The sequence below is a fragment of the Numida meleagris genome, chromosome 1, assembly GCF_002078875.1.
Source record: "Numida meleagris isolate 19003 breed g44 Domestic line chromosome 1, NumMel1.0, whole genome shotgun sequence".
NCBI classification, from domain to species: Eukaryota; Metazoa; Chordata; class Aves; order Galliformes; family Numididae; genus Numida; species Numida meleagris.
The window spans coordinates 35,858,123-35,876,206 of record NC_034409.1 but is presented as its reverse complement, the minus strand read 5'-3'; the positions used below and the strand labels follow the sequence as shown (position 1 = coordinate 35,876,206).

Below are 18,084 nucleotides of genomic sequence, written 5' to 3'. Positions count from 1 at the left end.
TGTTTGGGCTGTTGCGGCCAACTGAAGTCTCTCGTCAGGGAGATGGGAGCACCTTGCCGTGACGGCTTCTCATCTTTTGTCCTCTCCTGACGGCAGCCGCAGCAGTGCTCCCCTACCCAGCTCCCACACCACCTGTACGCGTGTGGGAGCTGGAGAAGCTGAATGCCTTGCAGAGGTTTTCTCCAGCTGCACAAGCTGGAAAGGTGACGATGCCTGCAAGGGAGTGGGAACACAGCTGTGGTTTGGGGTTTGTGCCATAGCAGCTGTTGGCTGCTGTGCATGTGAGCCCGTGCTCTGAGATCTGGATGGAACAAGGATAGGAGATGAGATTTCGCTGTAGTTGGGTCATGTAATGTGAAGGCACTAGCAAACATGGTTATCTGACATGTTGTATGTGCTTTTGTCCCATAAATGTGGCATATCTCATGGGCTACAAAGCAACAAGCTGCTTTGAAGACAGACATCTGCAGCACTGATGTGTCCTTTAGATCCTTCGATATACAGATTTGCCTTTAAGTTGGCTGAGATCGGCTCAGCTGCTATTTCTGGTCTCAAACAGCAAGTCCACATCCATTCAAGTATTACTATATTGCAATTTTCCATAGCCTCCCCAGCAGTGTCTGGATAAGCAGTTAAAAAAGTCTGCACAGCTCTCTTCTGTTGGGTCTTTTATTTTCCTGCTCCTTCTAGCTCTCATCATGCCTTCACCTGCTCATGTAAGCAGCTGCATTTGAACTGTATGTTAAGTTTGGTTCCAGACTGGGTAGCACGTTGTCTCTTTGACAGTTAAGTTCTCCATCTTCTACTGTTTGCTGGTCTTATCTACAATCATTTTTCATCATCCCAACCTGAGATGATTGCATGTCCATCAAGATGCACTGGAGATGCTGTTCTTTCAAGGACTGAACATCTGCTTGCAGATATCTACAAATTATGAGCCAATGTTGCTTTAATTCTTTTGATGGCATCTTCAGTTCTGTTCTAGATCTCTCCAAACTTTCTTTTGCTCAGCTTTGAAATCAGAGACGATTTCTGTTTTTTCAAATATTTCATTATGCTGCTACTAATGCCACCTTTAAAGCTTCTCTGTAAGCAGCTGGCCCATAGCTAAAATTTGCATAGTTACTATTTTAGTAACTAAACATTTCAGTGTTTGCTTGGGCATTTCATATATGACCTTTTAATATACAGTGGCTACTGGAGGTGCTAAATACATGGTTTTCCATGGCAGCAGAATTCATCGTTCTCTAATTCATAACTAGTTTATTTAATTAAACGTTGAGTTAAATGTGTTATTTTTTAATACTACTTAGAACAACTCCTTTATTGATAATGTCACTTTCGCCCCAAATTAAAATTTTCAGGTGAACAACTCCTTTTTATTTAAAAACTAGGAGGCCATAGAAATATTTTGGAAAGACTCAGTCTTTGGAGAAGAAAGGAGATTGAACCACATCGGGTATGCTGTAGCTTGCGCTGCCAGCAGCTCTCATTTCACCATCCTAGTGTCTTTCAGTGTTGGTTCATAGACCCGTATCATTGCAGTTCCAGGACTGTTACAAGAAGGGACCAACACTGTGGGATTTATCATGGAATTTGGACTTAGCAGATTCTTGCTCTTGCCTGTAAACTGTACTAATTCAAGACTATTCAGTTCTATAATCAAGAGAGCAGCCCAATCACATGCAAAATTTTAACAGTAGATTTATCTCGTTAATAAATTTCTCCCTTACTCATCTTGTATTCTTAATGCCTTGGTCTGACAAAGAAGGAACTCCAAGGGAACTGAATGCCAGACTGTGTTTCTGGAGTGTCCTTTCATCTGTTGTTTAGAAATTCGTGGCAATAAACTTGTTAAGAGTATGAAGAGAAGAGTTTCTTCCTCAAAACAACTTTGGAATCTATCCCATTTCATGCACAATTTGTCTTCTCTAGTGGGAAGCCCTTTCTGATCAGTGCGAGATGTGTATAATTCAGCATCGATACTGATCAAAGCCTTAAAGTATTTTTGGAGATGGATGCTGATCCACATCCTAAATGTTTCACCTATAAATTGAAACGTAAGAGAGTAAACAGTTTCTCGTAAAAATAAAATTATAGCAACAGCCACATGACAAATCAGAGAATTCGCAGTCATTTTATTTTGCGAGGAAGAAGGCCTTTGATATTGCTATAGGCACCACCTAACTCAGCTGTAGGTGAAGACTGTTACATAATAGTGTCTTTCAGGGTTTGTGACTCAGCAGCAAAAGCATGTTCCTGGCTGAAATGCGGTACAGAAACTCGCTTTCTTTCTCTGTTGTAAGACGCTACCTAGGAGTGCAGTTTTATTCTACCAGTTCCAAAATCCATTTGACACCAACAAAAACTTATTTAAAAACAAACAAACAAACAAACAAAAAAAAACAAAACCAAAAAAACCAGAGTCTATAGCAAACATTTCAGGAGCTGGAAAACAGATTTACAAAGAGAGAGCGCGGGACTTATTGTGCTAGCTGAACAGAGTAACACTGGTCACATTCTGCCTCTCCTCATGTGTGGCATGCTAAGTAGAATGACCCTTTGTATGTCAAATCAAGAAGTTGTTGTTTTCTCAATCAAACAAAGCTCTTGCATACAGTAAGGGCCATATAGCAGCCACTTATGGCCTGATCTGCACTTCTTCAGAAAAGAACCCATTCCCATAGAGTTAATACTATTCTTTTTTTCAAAAGTACAAGTTTGAGCCAATAATTTAAGCCAGTAGTTCCTTGCTTCATTGAATATTTTCATCATTAGTTGCCAACATTTCAGTTAAAAATTTAAAAAAAAACTGAAATCCAATGGTAAATAAAGACATATTGCATCTGGAGAGTTTAATTCACATAATGAAACCTTTCCTGGAATGACTGCTGGAATCTGACAAATCTACTGTACTTATTCCTGTGACATTCAGGGAAGAGTGGAGCGGGAATTACACAGATCACCGTTGGTATTGCAGTTTGTTTTTCCTAAGGTGTATACTTTGGCTTCATCTTGTACACACATACCTCTGATACGGCTAAACGATTCATGAGCTCTAAGTAATGTGCTGTGATGGAGGTGATGCTTGTCACTGGGAGTGTTGATCTAAAGACTTTCACAGACAGAATCACAGAATCATTAAGGATAGAAAAGACCACTAAGATCATGAACTCCCACCATCAATGCAGCACCACCATACCCACTAAACTACGTTCCTCAGTGCCACAGTTGCCCTTTTCTTGAACACTTCCAGGGACGCTGACTCCACCACTTCCCTGGGTAGCCTGTTCCAATGACTCAGCAATCTTTCGGGGAATAAATTTTTCCTAATATCCAAACTGAACCTCCCCTAGCACAACAGGAGGCCATTCCCTCTCATTCTGTCACTGTTACCTGGAAGAAGAGGCCAACTCCCACCTTGACACAACCTCCTTTCAAGTCATTGTGGAGAGTGATCTGGTCTCCCCTGAGCCTTTTTTTTCTCCAGAGCAAACAATCCCAGATACTACAGTGAGCTGTAAAAACATAATTTTAAACTTACCTGATCTTATTTTAGGCTGAGCTTACTGGCTGAGATTTTATGTATTTTACTCCTTCAGATGCTGGATACTTAGCCCCTTGCCCATTCGAACATTGAAAGTCTCAAAGACATTATTACTGCGAGTGAAGCTGCCTTTTAGGCCTCCCAAGTTCTACAAATTCTGTTTGCTTCACAAGCGAATGTTCTGCTTAACTGAATTGAACTGTTTTCATTTCCCCCAACAAAGGCTGCCACATGCAGCTCCTGTAACTTCTTGCTGGCTGCTTCCCAGGAACAGCACCAATGTGCTGACTGCAGAATGTGTGCACGGCTGTTTCCTACTAGCCCGTGATGACCAAGTGGGATGTAAGTCTAACTCAAGCAAAAAAGCTACAGTATGTCACAATAACATTTGAGATCAGATTTCGTTGGTGAAAGCAGTGAAATTCCAAGTGAAGATTGTTGCTATGCCCTTCATTCATCCCCTGGTGTTGCAGAGTTTCAGGGCCTCAGAGCTGTGCACATTTAACTGAAGTTTGCACAAAACAGTGTTTGAAGAGCATCAATAAAATGTCAGATTTTTAAATATTAGGCAACTTGTGCAACTGCAAATTGACTCCCTTGTGAGCACAAAGTTGAGGGAATTAACTACGTGTTATCATGCTCAATTTTTGTAGTTTGGAAACCTTTCCTCACTCAGGACACGGAATGGATGCCTCTCACAGGAAAAGGCAGCTGGTTATTTTAAATCTCTGCATGCAGCAAGTGCCCTTTGCCTTATTTATTTATTCATTCAGTGAGTAACTACTTTGGTATTCTTAGGGCATTTGTCATTGTATTAGTTGATATGTCATTAGCATTAGTGGGATTACTTCTGCATTCCCTCTTCCAGAACTGCATGTTACTCACAGACGAGTGTGATTTAGGTGTGCGGGGATCTCGGTGCTGCACTGTGCAGCGTTGTGGCACTGATCATTAAAAGATCGTGCTTCTAGGTGGAGTTGGTGGTTCTCAATCCAGGTTTCCCACATGGTATGTGGCAGAGGCATGTGGAGGAAGGGGATTGCATGGGATCCAAACAAGAAGCTGGCTAAACTTCTCCCTGCAAGAGGCTGATGACTTTGTGCGACTACAGGCACAGTGCATGGATTTAGTGTCAAGGAATCTTGGAACATACTTCTTTGTTGCATCCCATGAGCAGGTATGGTGGCTGCTGCTGGAAAATTGGCAGAGGGACTGTGCACATTTGCCTTAGCTGCTACAGTGGGAATTTGGGAATGCTGCAAATTCGTGATGAGGACGCTGACAAATAGTCCATTTTACCAACTCCTCTATAAGGGAGGTGTTTCAATGCAGAGCGGGCTAGTAAGTACAGTTGCAATATTTACAGTGTCTCTCTTGATATCCTCAGAAGTTAAACTGAGTTGCAAAGAGCTGTATGGTCTACATGGAGTTTACTTCAGCACATTAGGTGCTTATGGGTACCACTTTATACAAGACATGAACATTGAGGGGTAGGAGAAACCTTCCTTTTCCTATAGTTCGGTAATTAGAAACCCCCAAACTCAGTCCTTAGGGAACATGGGTTTGATTTCATCCTCTATTTGTGAAAATATAAATTCCTATTTTCCTTCACTTGAGGGGTGCTATAACCATCATATGGTTATCACTGCTTCCTTAAACCTACCCACTGACATCATTCAGTTGTGACTGACTGCGCCCAGACCCTTAGGAGCAGGATTGGGTTGCTGGGAAGTACATTCTGAAGCAGTCACTGAAATGAGAATTCATGGAATGTAAGCACCTCATAGCTGGAAAGCAACTGGGTGAGGGTTTAAGGATCATAAATGTTCACTTTCAGTATCGGAGACCTCTGACTGATGTAGTCTTGTCTCAGGTCAAACAAGCAGATCAGTGACAGGGAGCTGGGGTGAGGCTTTGGCATATAGACAAGTACGTCAGACCATGGAAAAATCAACATCGTTTTTTGTAGATAGAAAAAGCTTTGTCACTATGAAGTCCTTTGACAAAATGAACAAACTGATAAACCAGGGTGATAAAGTGATTTCAAAAGAGCTTTTGGCACAATTCCACACCAATGCTGCTAAAGAAAGTTAGCAGTCACAGGTTCAGAGGGAGGGCTGCCTAGTGAATCGGTAACTAGCTGAAAAAGAAGGGTTAACGGGAAGCAACAAATAGTCATTTTTTACACTGCGGGAAAGTTACAATCAGACTCCCACAAGGATTCATGCTGGGGCCTGCACTGGTTGGCATGTTCAAAATGGTCTTGGAAGGAGAGCGAGTAAGGAAGCAGCACAGTTTGCTGCTGATGCAAAATCCCGTACAGTAGAGGAACATAAAGCTGACAGCAAGGAGCCGTGGAAGGATCCCATCCTGCTAAGCATGGGTGTTAAACTAGAGGCTGACATTCAGTCTCAGTAAATGAAAAGGGATGTATATGGGCAAAGCCAATCTTAATTATGAGTGTGTAGTTCTACAAGTGCTGTTACTGCAGAGGAAGGAGTTCTTAAGTTTCTCTGTAGGTGATTCTTTGGAAACTTCATTGTCAGCTGCAAGTAAAAAATGTCAGGAATTATTTGAAAGGGAAGACAGAATGGAACAAAGAGATGTTGTGACATCTCTGTGGGGATCAGTGGTATGGCCACATCACACAACAGCATAAACTTGGTTTTCCCATGTCAGGAAGAAGGTGAATACAGCACAGACAATGGTTTCTGTTTAAGGCATGATTACAAGCACTTGGATTTTTCAGACTGAAAAAGACAAAGTGGACAATGCCTGGGTGACTGAGGGAAAGTGACTGAATTGTAGAAAAAGGTGCGTTGTGGTAGGGAGCTGTTGCAAACTTCTAGCAAGTGGTAACAGGGGAAATAACAGGCAACTGGTTTAGAGCAACCAAAAGGCAGTGTCTTTTTCAGATGCTCCAGAATTAGAGCATGGATCTTTGCTTCCAGAACGTAAAGGCTAAAACTATCATTGCTTTAAAGAAAGGATTAAACTCGAAGGTGCTGTTGGCAGCTGGCAAATGGAACAAGGCAAGGGAAAAACTGCTGATGTATAGAGTTGAGCTTTTTTTTTATTTTTTTACTATGAAAGTAGTCAAGTGTTGGAAGAAGTTGCCCAGAGTTGTGCAGCCGGACGTGGTCCTGAGCAGTCTGCTCTGCTGCCTAGCCCTGCTTTGCGCAGCTGTGTGTACACTACTCCATACAGTATGTTCACGGACAGAGGTAGAATATTTTTGGTCTGTGTTAACTGATCCATGGTAAAACCCTGTGTAAAAACACAGCAGGGACAAGGCACTCTGGGGTATAGTGAGTAGGACACAGTGATGGGGGAAGAGCATAGCATGTGCTACCATGACACTTCATGCAGCTGTGCGAGCACATATTTTCCACTTCTGGATCAAGAAGGCTTGCAAAAAGATGTTCTTCATCTTCGTTTCCCTAGCTAGGGTCACTGCTTCTTAGTATTTGGGTTAAGATTTTCAGGTGATAAGATACCCCTGTGCTCTTTGTGGCTGTTTATGTTCAGCAACTGGCATGCATGGCATGAACAAACAATCCACACTATGAAAATACTCCAAACTGCCCATCACTGCTTTCCCCTGTAATAAGAACTTTTCTGTGTAAGATGCAGACCATGCTACAGCTCTGCAGCTGAACTCGGTGCATTCACAAACAGCACTTATGGAAGAAGCTGAGTCCTATAGTTTTAAAGCACAAATGCACTTTAATTTTTATTCAGGCCTGCCTGCAATTAAGTTGAAGGGTTTGTATGTCTGCTAGTCTATATGTGGGTAGAAAGGCAGTGAGGTTAAGATAATAGGCTTAAAATGTACTCTCAGAAAGCATTTAAAACCACAGTAGGGTGTGATTGTATGCAAATAAGTATTTTTGCAATAGCAGATTAAGCACCTTATGGAATTTGTATGGAAAGCTGCATGCTTGTACATGATGCAAAGTATGATTAAGCACCGGTGTGTGGAGTTTTTGCCTTCGGTAAAAAAACATTAAGGCAGATTTAAATCAATCATTGGTTTTCGCAGTCCTTACACAGCATAAGCTGTAAGTTATGAATGATGATTATTATTAGAGAGAAAATGTTAAAAATAACACTTTTTTTTTCCCCTTTGGGTCTGCATCCTTAAACTGTATGTCCTGCTGTGGTTGCTAGTCCAGAAAAAGCATTGTAGTTGCAGAAGGTCTCTACCATAGGATGACAACGCAGAGGATCTGCAATAAGGAGAAAAGAAAACTGGTGAACTGATGTCTTCCTAGCGCAGCTGTTCCGGTGTGCATTTTGCCATCAGCTTACAGAATGTCGTACAGAGTGGTTTTTACAGGACCCCCTAGAGCACCTTTTTGATGCTTTTCATGAATTGATGGATTTATTGTTCCAAGTTCTGGGTCTGCTATTTTTTTTTCATGCTCAGGGATCATTAAAATGGCTGACATGCAGCAAAATCAGATCTAATTGTGTTTGTTTCCATCCAGTATTTTTCCTATCTGGGTAGAACAGATACATACATTTGTTTGAGTCAATCTTGATGTAAATATTGAAGTAACTTGGCCCCACACTGCTGTTGTGCATTTTCCCTGGGGTGGATATATTACTTAATGCAAGAAATAAAAACTTCTCTGAAGAAGTTAAATAGTCAAGTTGAAAACTAAAGAAACGCACTCTCCTTCTGCCTTTCCAAACAGCTCTGCCTGCTCAGCATTAAACGTGCAGATGGAACCCGAGCTCACCCTGGCAGGGTTATTCTCCTTTCCTACCTCTTAATCATAATTTGTTAGTGAAAGCAGTGGTCAGAGAAAGTGCAAGATCAACAGTTCTGAGCGCTGGTGCTGCAGGCTTTGCTCTCCTTCATCCCACGTACTCTGAAAGCACAACTCAAATTGAGTGAAGAGCAGAGCATTGGGATTGAGAGAGACAGAAGGAAGTCAGAGGACTGCGGAGGGTCCCACCCTGCTCAAGAGAGAGCTCCATTACTGAAACCACTGCCAAACTGCTGATCAGAGCCTAAGTTGAAGAAAAACGTCAATGCCAGTTTTATTGTTATTATTTATTTATCCCCACTGTACGAGGAGTAGGCTCCTTCAAGACAGTGAAAACCTTCGAACCAATGTGTTCAGAAACCACTACATGAGGGCACTGGGCCACCTGAGGTGAACAACCACTCCAGCCCTCAAAAAAATAACTTAAAAAACAGAGCCAAGACAGTCAGCGTAGGATAACACTGGGTGTGTTTCCTCAGAAGAGGCGCAGCACAAGAATGGATGAAGTATGGCAAAGCAGAATTATTGGTAATAGGGTGATAAAGGTGCACGTGCAGTGCCTCACTCACAGCCAGTGTATTATTTTTCACCTTTTGAACTGCCAAAATTTGCACATGAAACTAGTATAAGCAAACTACATAATTGCTCAAAACATGGGAAATAAAAGTAGATTTTATTTAGTTAATTTAATGTTTTTTTAAGTAATAATTATTTTAGCAGAAATAATTATATTTCCCTTCAATTACTTATCACAACATGATTTTAGGCCAAATCAGGGACAGGATCAAAATATACACCACAGAAGAAGATCAGAAATATACACCACACATAGAAGAACGTGTGCAAAAGAACCTGGAGGATGGAGTCTATAGAATTCTTCCCAGGATGGCCTGGCTCAGGTGGGACCAGCTAACTGCTATAGGGAGATGCTCAACGCTTCTGCTTGTTCATCCATACTGCCTCATAGTAGGAGAGAAGGATGACAGAACGGCTTTTGCTTTAACAAGGCATGAAAAAAAATGACTTGCTTTTATATTAAAGAGCCCTAAAGAAATAGATCTTCCAGCTGAAGTGAAAAAAGTTAAAGTCCATGAGACTTTGACTCTTGGGGAAGTTCATCCCACTGTTAAGAAAGCTTGAGCTCCCTTGTGGCAGAAGAACTGGGCTGGTAACTGTTGCCTACAGTGATCTGTGGTGTTTTTTTTCCTTCTCTGTCATTCCACCATCCCTCCTTGAGTTGGTTCAAGGAGTTGCTGGTGTCAGCACTCAGGGCAGGCAGCATATCCTCATCTTAGTTTAAGATCCACTTGTCAGTGCAAACCTCTGTGTGCCAACCTGAGCTGTTTGGTTTTTTTGTTCTACATTCAGAATTGGTTGATGCAGGATTATTTTGTCCAAGTAATGAAGTGAGATGCTTAGAGCTTCTGTTCTGACATTTTCTTCCCAAGGTGACTCGCTACTGTATCAAACAACTGCACATCTTCTCCAAGTCATTTTGATACAAATGGGAGCTTGTCAGAGAATTTGGGCTAAAGTCTTGATTTCTTTTTTAAAACCAGAAGAACAATCTTCATTCCAGTAACTTCTGGGAATACTATTTTTTTTAAAAAAAAGAAACCTACTTTTTTAAAGGTAGTGAAACCTATAGCACAGCAGTCACTTCACTTACCCACTCCAAACAGGCTGAGTTAAAATCAAAGAATCATGTGAGTTGGAAGGGACCCTTAAAGGTCACCTAGACCAACTCCCCTGCAATGAACAGGGATACCCATAGCTACATCAGGTTGCTCAGAGCACTCCCAGCCTGACCTAGAGCGTCTCCAAGGATGGGGCCTCCACCACCTCGCTAGGCAGCCCGTTCCAGTGCCTCACCACCCTTATTGTAAAAAACTTCTTCCTTATGTCCATTCTAAATCTCCCCTTTGTTAGTTTGAAACCATTTCCCCTTGTCCTATCACAACAGACCCTGCTAAAGAGTCTGTCCTTTCTTACAGCCCCCCTTTAGAATACTGAAAGGCCACACACAGGTCTCCCCTGAGACTTCTCTTCCCCAGGCTGAACAGCCCCAGCCCTCTCATACTGTTGCCCCAGAAGGATTTGAACTGCGCTAAATGCTTCTTCAGATCAAAGTGAGTGCAAGCAATAACCTTAGAGCTGAAGGACACCACTTACAGTTCAAGTACAGCTCTAGCAATTTATTACACTACCCATCCTATACTGGCCATTTAGATTGCAGTCTCCAGGCCTGGAACCATGCCTGCGCGCTTTGCATGTGCACCATGCAGTATTCTCAGGGTGCTATGTAAATAATAATATAGCAGCAGAGAAGGGAATTGTTCCCAGTGGAGCAATCCACAACTGAGCAAACCTTTCAGATATAATGGAACAAAGCCAGCATTACTTCAAAAACTTTTTTTTTTTTTTAAGACAAAGTCAGTCAAATGCTTAATTTAAAAATCCCACTCAATTGCTTTGATCTTATCAGATGCAATATCTGTAAGTTCATTTAATAAGGCACTCATGCATTTTATCTTTATGCTTAATTTAAATATGAGAAGCAAACACACTTTATATAGTTGTTATTCTCCAATTACTACAAAAGCTTCTTAGAATCTTTGATCATGAGAATGTTATTTCAAATCCAGTTCTGCTCCACAATTACTAAATCTCTTCACTGAAGTTAGTTTGGATGCAATTCTGGCCCAACAGGAGTGAGCTGCAGGCAGCCTTTGGGAAGCTGAACGACTGTGGGAGAGCAAAGAGATCACAGTGCACCAAGTAACTGAGTTGATTTATTTGTCAGTGGTATTTTTTTAAAGCATAAATTCCAACCAGTGCTGTAATGATAGCAAGTTAGTGTCTAACACAGTGATATAATGATGATTTACTGTTAGATACAGATTACAGTATGTTACTATTATTAAGAAAACCCTAGATTGATGAATTTTGTTTCTGTATCAGAGCCACTTCAGTAGAGGTTCAGCCACCGGGGTTGGGTATTTTTTGCACAGGGTGACACAGGTATAATGGCTATCAACCAAGCACAGTGCACCACTTATCTATGAGTGTTAGATGACTACAAAATGTATTCAGATTTGTTGCACAAAACATCTCAGGATTCAGGTAAAGCTGAAGCTAGCAGACTATACTGTCAGATAAAACTCAGATTAACAGTAGCAACAAAACCAAGTTATTTTTGTCTTACAGACTTTTTTTTTTTAAACTGTCAAGAGTGATAAAGGAGCTGTTGCACAGAACTGGTGAGGGAGGAGGAACTTACGAAGGGCAGCTCTTTGGGTAAATGTACAAAATACACTACAGGAAAATGCAAAGTCCATGTGAGAGCATACAACAGCAATGGCTGGATGGCAAACAGAAAAAAAAAAATGTTTCTTTAAATTTACACATAGGTGGCTACCAGGCTTCTGAGAGCTTGAGCTTAATCCTTGTAAAGGAATGCTGTAAAGTCTGCCTATAGTGACATATAAAACATTACTGAAGTAAGTGGCCTTTCATCTGAAAATGTGACTTTTCCATTTACTGATTTACTACCTCCAACCACCGGAGGTCTGACTGAAACCCACCCATTTCACAAGTTGAAAGTCAGGTTGTCTCAGTGAAGCATGAACCATTTCCAGCTTCAAATGCATAGGCAGGACACCGTGAGCATCCAGTACCACATAGGATCGGATTAGACTATAAACAAACTTAATTAAATTTCACTTTTTAGACAATGAAACCATGAAAGGTTTTACCGCTTCTCCATTTTAAAAATGCACACACTGTGTCAACCTGTTCCGAGAATGCAACACAAGCTCATACAAAGTAACTTAATCATCTTTACAGTAATGACTTTGTTCCTGTCTTTTATCCTCGATGAAACAAAACCAAAAAACAACACTAGAAAGAATTCACAGCCTTAGAAATACATCTTCTCTATCCTCAGTAAAAGCACAAGAACTAGGACTCCTTGCTTGTTAATAAAAAGTAAGCAAAACTTGAAACACAGTTTAATTAATACAGCTAGATCACAGTAGCTGTTTAAGATTACAAACAGATTTTTGACTGCAAAATACTGTAGAATGAGTCTAGCAGGAAGCAGGACTAACAAACAGAGCAGTGATGAGATACTCAGAGCATCAAGTGCTATCCCAAAAGCAGACGTGCTACCTGAGGCCCAGCAGTCGGCTGTGTACCAGAGCTGTTTTGCACACTATTGACATTGCCCACAGCACGTCTGTCAATGGCTCAATGTCTGGATGGAGATCAGTGACAAGTGGCATCCCTCAGGATTAAGTACTGGGACCAGTACTCTTTAACATTTTCATCAATGACATTGACAGTGGGATCGGGTGCACTCTCAGCACGTTTGTGAATGACACCAAGCTGTGTGGTGCAGTTGACACACCCGAGGGATGGGATACCATCCAGATGGACCCAGACAGGCTCCAGCAGTGGGCCCAGGAGAACCTCACGAGGCTCAACAAATCCAAGTGCAAGGTTTGGCAGCTGGGTTGTGGTAACACCCCCTCCTCCCCCCCCCCATCAGTACAAGCTGGAGGTTGTAAGGATGGAGCACAGCCCTGCTGAAAATGCCCTGGGGGTACGGGTGGATGGGACACTGGACATGAGCCAGCAACATGCCCTCGCAGCCCAGAAAGCCAAACATATCCTGGGCTGCAGCAAAAGAAGCGTGGCCAGCAGGGCGAGGGAGATTATCCTGCCTCTCTGCCCTGCACTGGTGAGACCTCACCTGGAGTACTGCATCCAAATGTGGAGTGCATGCAGAGGAGAGCCACGAAAATGATCCAAGGGATGGAACACCTCCCTGTGGGGAGGGGCTGAGAGAGCTGGGGCTGTTCAGCCTGGAGAAGAGAAGGCTCCGGGAGACCTGAGTGTGGCCTTTCAGTATCTAAAATGTACTGTAAGAAGGAAGGGGACAGACCCTTCAGCAGGGCCCTTTGTGATAGGACAAGAGGAAATGGCTTCAAACTAACAGAAGGGAGATTTAGAATGGACATAAGAGGTTTTTTTTACAGTAAGGGTGGTGAGGCACTGGACCAGGTTGCCCAGCGAGGTGGTGGAGGCCCCATCCTTGGAGACACTCTAGGTCAGGCTGGGGGTGCTCTGAGCAACCTGATATAGCTGTAGGTGTCCCTGCTCATTGCAGGGAGTTGGTCTAGATGACCTTCATGGGTCCCTTCCAACTCAAACGATTCTATGATTGCGCGATCCTTTCAGTGACCAGGGCAACAGTAGCCCTCACCTAACACTGCAGCTCCTGGCTGGTGTCACATTCATTTACTGAGGATCTAACCCTCTTCTAAGGATACCTACCCAGTAGAGATTGCAACAGTTTCACCTTTAAAAAGAAAAATGTTAGGTTTTAGTTTTCCTATGCCTGTTCCCTGTCCCACTCCAGAGGCCTCATGCAGATCTGACTCTCTATGCTACTGCAAATAGCAGTGATGGAGAATACCATCTTGACCTCATGGTTATGAAGCTGTACAAAACATGGAATGAAGTTTCAGTCTTCCTCAGGAAATTTTATTCTAGTTTAGAGGTTGAATACTCTAACTGCTATATGGCCTTCCTTATAGAAACTAGACAATAACATCTACAGTTAACCATATGTCCCTTAAACCTAACTTTTAAAGATTCTTCATGTTAGCTACAGAGAGTTCAAGTAGTTTATGACCTGAATTGAGCTTTAGGTGGGACACAGTCATCACTCTGGTCAGGACAGTGATTAAAGCAAAAATTACCTGGATTATTGCTTTAACAAGCATAGGCACGAATAGAGTATAAAATAAAATGCGAGATTTGCCAAGCATTGCAGAACTAGACACTGAAGAATGTATTGATCTCTTCAGGTAGAAGTACTGACAAAGCAGTCACCAGTGGATCAGATTAAAATTGTTTCTGTCCTAAATGACAGAATTCCAACAGCTGTGAGAATAAAAAAGTGCCAGCCACTTATTTAACATATGAGCACCCTATGAAGTATAGTAATTACCAAGGAGGAAAAGGGCAAATACTACATATTCCAATGCTAATGAGTTCTTTTGGTGGCTTAATCTCTCGGCTTTCAAGAGGTTTTTCCTCTGAAAGTTGGTCAGGTGCACAGGCAAAATAGTATTCCATCCGAAACTCACATGATTTCACATTTTTGCTTAAACTGTTTTAAAACAGAAATACTTTGAATGTAGTATAAATGAATGTTTAAACAAATCCCAATTAGTTACAACAAGGTGCAAACATAACAAGAATTTCTCATTGTTTCTATTCTTTTTGTCATCCTAATACCCAATTCTTCTCATACTTAATCTATCCTTCCCTACTGCACTCAGGAATATCAAAACTTCCAACATACTGATAAGAAAAATGTTCAGGCACAGTATTCACTAAGCAATGACTAGTGATGGAAGTCTACTAACACTGTTAAGTTTAAAAAATAATGACACGTACTTGTGGAAAGACCAGCAGTTTTGAGCCTGCTATTGAGTGCAACTGAAGTATGTAATCCAGATTACCTGGCAGGTTCTTTTTCATTCCTATTATCACACAGTCTCGGCCAAGAAGGAAAAAGCTAAAAAAAAAAAGTTAAAAACCACTAGTAAACAAAACCAGATAGATTCTGAATTTTAAAAATGGATTCCTGTACCAAATGAACAAAAATTGCAAACAGTAGCACTTCTTTTTTCTTCCTATCTCAGTACGTTTGATTTGCTGTTGAACAGTTTCATAAACTGCAAGAGAGAAACAGGTCATCTCTACGGAAAGCAGTACCCGTGTTTTGACCAAATGAGATCAACCAGCGCTCCCTCAGACCTGCCAGAATCCCGGTAATTAAAAGGCTGGTGAGACCAGAGAGCGCTTTGCAAAGAGCTGCCACCTGGCGTTTGGAAAACAGCCTGGAATGCTTTTATATCTACAGTCCAACCAAGAAAAAAAACCTGTGGTGCATTCAATATGAGTCATCCTAAATGCATTGCTAGCAGAAGCGTCTTTTGGTGCGTGTTATTACCAGCATCTGTCTAGAAAGAGGAGGAACAGGGTGATGGTGTTCCTTCCAGTCTCACATCTAGCAACCACAAAAGTAAACCTGAATTGAAAGGAATGTCCCAGGCACAGCCGTGTACGGCTCCACAGTCTGATCATAAACCACAACATGGCAAATCCAAAGGTGAAGGAAAGAGGTGAGTTATAGGAGAGACTGAGCTAGGTTTAAAAATAAACCCAAGGAACAGGAATTGAAAAAGACCAGGTATTTCTTCAATACTTGAAAAATACTAGGCGTTTACCGGTGGTTACTGGTGGCTAGGCAGTCAGGGTTTCACATGACCATAAGGACTATCCATATGTCCTAACTAAAATACTTGCAAAACACCCTTGTCTATGGCAGAAGTGACAGAGACAGTAACTACGAGTCACGTATGTTTAATGCCTGAAGCAGAACGTTCCTCATTGGTGAAAATGGTAACACTCAGGACATAAACTCAATAGCCCATGTTTTACTTTTACCCAACAAAGGGTTAGTTCAATGGGAGCCTAAAGCTTTAATTGGACAAATTACTGTGCAACTGAGTAATCAAACTGTGCCTATAGCACGATGAGGGATTTTTTCCTTCTTTTGCAAAGCAAGCTTAAATATACCTCTGTTTCTTAATAATAACTCAGGATTAAAACAGTCTGAAGTTATTCTCAACAATAAGCACCGCAGTTAAAAACTCTGGCAAGCACAAATTCTATTTGCCTGGAGTCACATCTTCCTGTGGCTGCAAAAATACAGCTTGGTGTAGTGTTTGTTTTCCTTCAAGGCAGCAGAGGTCAAACTCAACTGTGTCCACACAGGCGTCCCACTCTGTTTCAGCTCTAGTAACTTTGAAATGCTGCTTGCTACGGCGTCACTGCTATACTGGGCACTTACTGTGTACACACACACAATCTCAGGTGTGTGCATGAACACCACTTGTAGTGGCAGAATACATAGACACAGGTGCAAACATAACCCTGCCCAGTAATGAACCACGCAGTTGCTCATTACAATAGGTTTATTTATCAAATAGAGGGATGGATGTGCTTTTTTCACATTGTATTGTCAAGACCAAACCCTAAAACTCTTAATTCTGATATTTTTTCTCCCCATAATTATTATTTCCTAATATAGGGCTTGATCATCTTCTCAGTATCCAAAGAAAGTATTTTCTAAGGAGAACATAGATAAGGAAATCTGTGAAGCACAAAGATTTTTGCTGTTTTCTGTCAACAGTGACTATTCAGAATGAGGCAGTTACCAGAACTATTTTCTTGCCTTAGTATTGACTGGGGAATGACTACTGTGTAATCTTTACAGGAGAGAAAAAAAAAATACCGAAAAGTAGAAAACTCAAAGAAAAAAACACCAACCACAAACAAAAATGACATCCGTGGTCCAGCATGTTGATGGCTACCAACAGTGGAGCCGAAATCTTTGCTTCTGCAAAGCTGGCTGCTGAAGCTGGTTAAAGGATGTTATTAAGCACAGCTTCAAAGATACATTCCATTCCTTTCCAGTCCATTCAGCACTGCTGCAGCACTCTGGATGTTCAGATCTGTTTCGTTAGTCAAAGCTCCTACAGAACATATCTGATATTCCATTTGAGTTACTCCGCATTAATATTATTTAAACTCATAAATACAAAGATAATAACATTGCATACAATCTGGAATCACCAAAACTGTGCCTCCCACTCTTATTTTTGTTTCATCATGCACAAATGGATCTTAAAAGCAGGTCCATTCGGGAAATACAATAAGTCTGCAAGAAGCCAAGGGAATAAACTCAAAAGATCTCAGTTCATGATAGCCCAAGTACATGTTTGTCCCCCAGAATCTGCTACTTTTGATAGCAAGAGATGAGAATGCAGCCCAAGAGGCTTTTGGTCAGCCTCAGTCAGTATGGTGCTACTCACACTGTAAGCTTCAGAAATTACCTCAGCCTTGTTCGATAGCTATAAATTATAGTAATTTTTACAGTTCTAATAATGCCCCTTGATACCAAACCGATGAAGAATTCCACAGATCTTCAACTGTCCTGAAGTTGTCATTTCATTCATTTAGCAACATTTTTCCAGTCTGACTTCTTATGATTGCCAATGAGCGTATTTAAAATTGTCAGTTAAAATTCCTCAGCCTGCAGAAGCAATCAAAACAAACACCTTGAATAACACGAAGCATCATAAAAGAAAACTATTCAAATATTTTTCACTTTCCGCTGAAATGGATTCTTCCAGCCTTAAAATGTATAATATACCGTGGCCCACAGAAGTCTTATATTCAATCCACGCTTCCAAAAATGGCACAGTCTGCTCTTGTAGCGATAAGCAGGACTAACGTGATGAAAATAGCATTACAAAAGGTGGAAGGAAAATACAGCGCTCACCCGAATCGGAAGATTTGGGGCTCGCAGGAAAAGGCTCCCACCAAGGAGGGATCTCCTTGAAGAGATCCTTCCTCAGGGGCAGTCAGCCCTTAAATGAGGCCTAAGAGGGGTGGAGCCAGGCTCCAACCCTTCTGGTTGCACAGGTGAATTGCCTTCACCTGTGCTCCCAGGGCTGACTAGGTCTTTCCTCTAGGTGCTCAATCAGTGGTTCAGGCCATGACTCAGCAGTTCCCATACAGCTCTGCTGTGGCTGTCTAGCACATTCTTTCTCAGCTACTACTTAAAAGCAGATTTAATTAATAAACCAAACTTAAAAGACAACTAACTTTGTTAACAAG

At 41.6% G+C, this 18,084-nt stretch overlaps 1 long non-coding RNA gene across 3 annotated transcripts; it reads right to left on the bottom strand.

Annotated features, from left to right (window-relative positions):
- Positions 7,413–17,802, bottom strand: LOC110392798. Of its 3 annotated transcripts, XR_002434628.1 has the most exons (4): positions 17,747–17,802; positions 16,732–17,497; positions 14,856–14,911; positions 7,413–7,776 (listed from the first exon to the last, which is right to left on the bottom strand). It is a non-coding gene; the product is annotated as an uncharacterized LOC110392798 (long non-coding RNA). The 3 variants fall into 3 exon arrangements; XR_002434626.1 differs by having other exon boundaries at positions 14,791–17,497; XR_002434627.1 differs by having other exon boundaries at positions 14,856–17,497.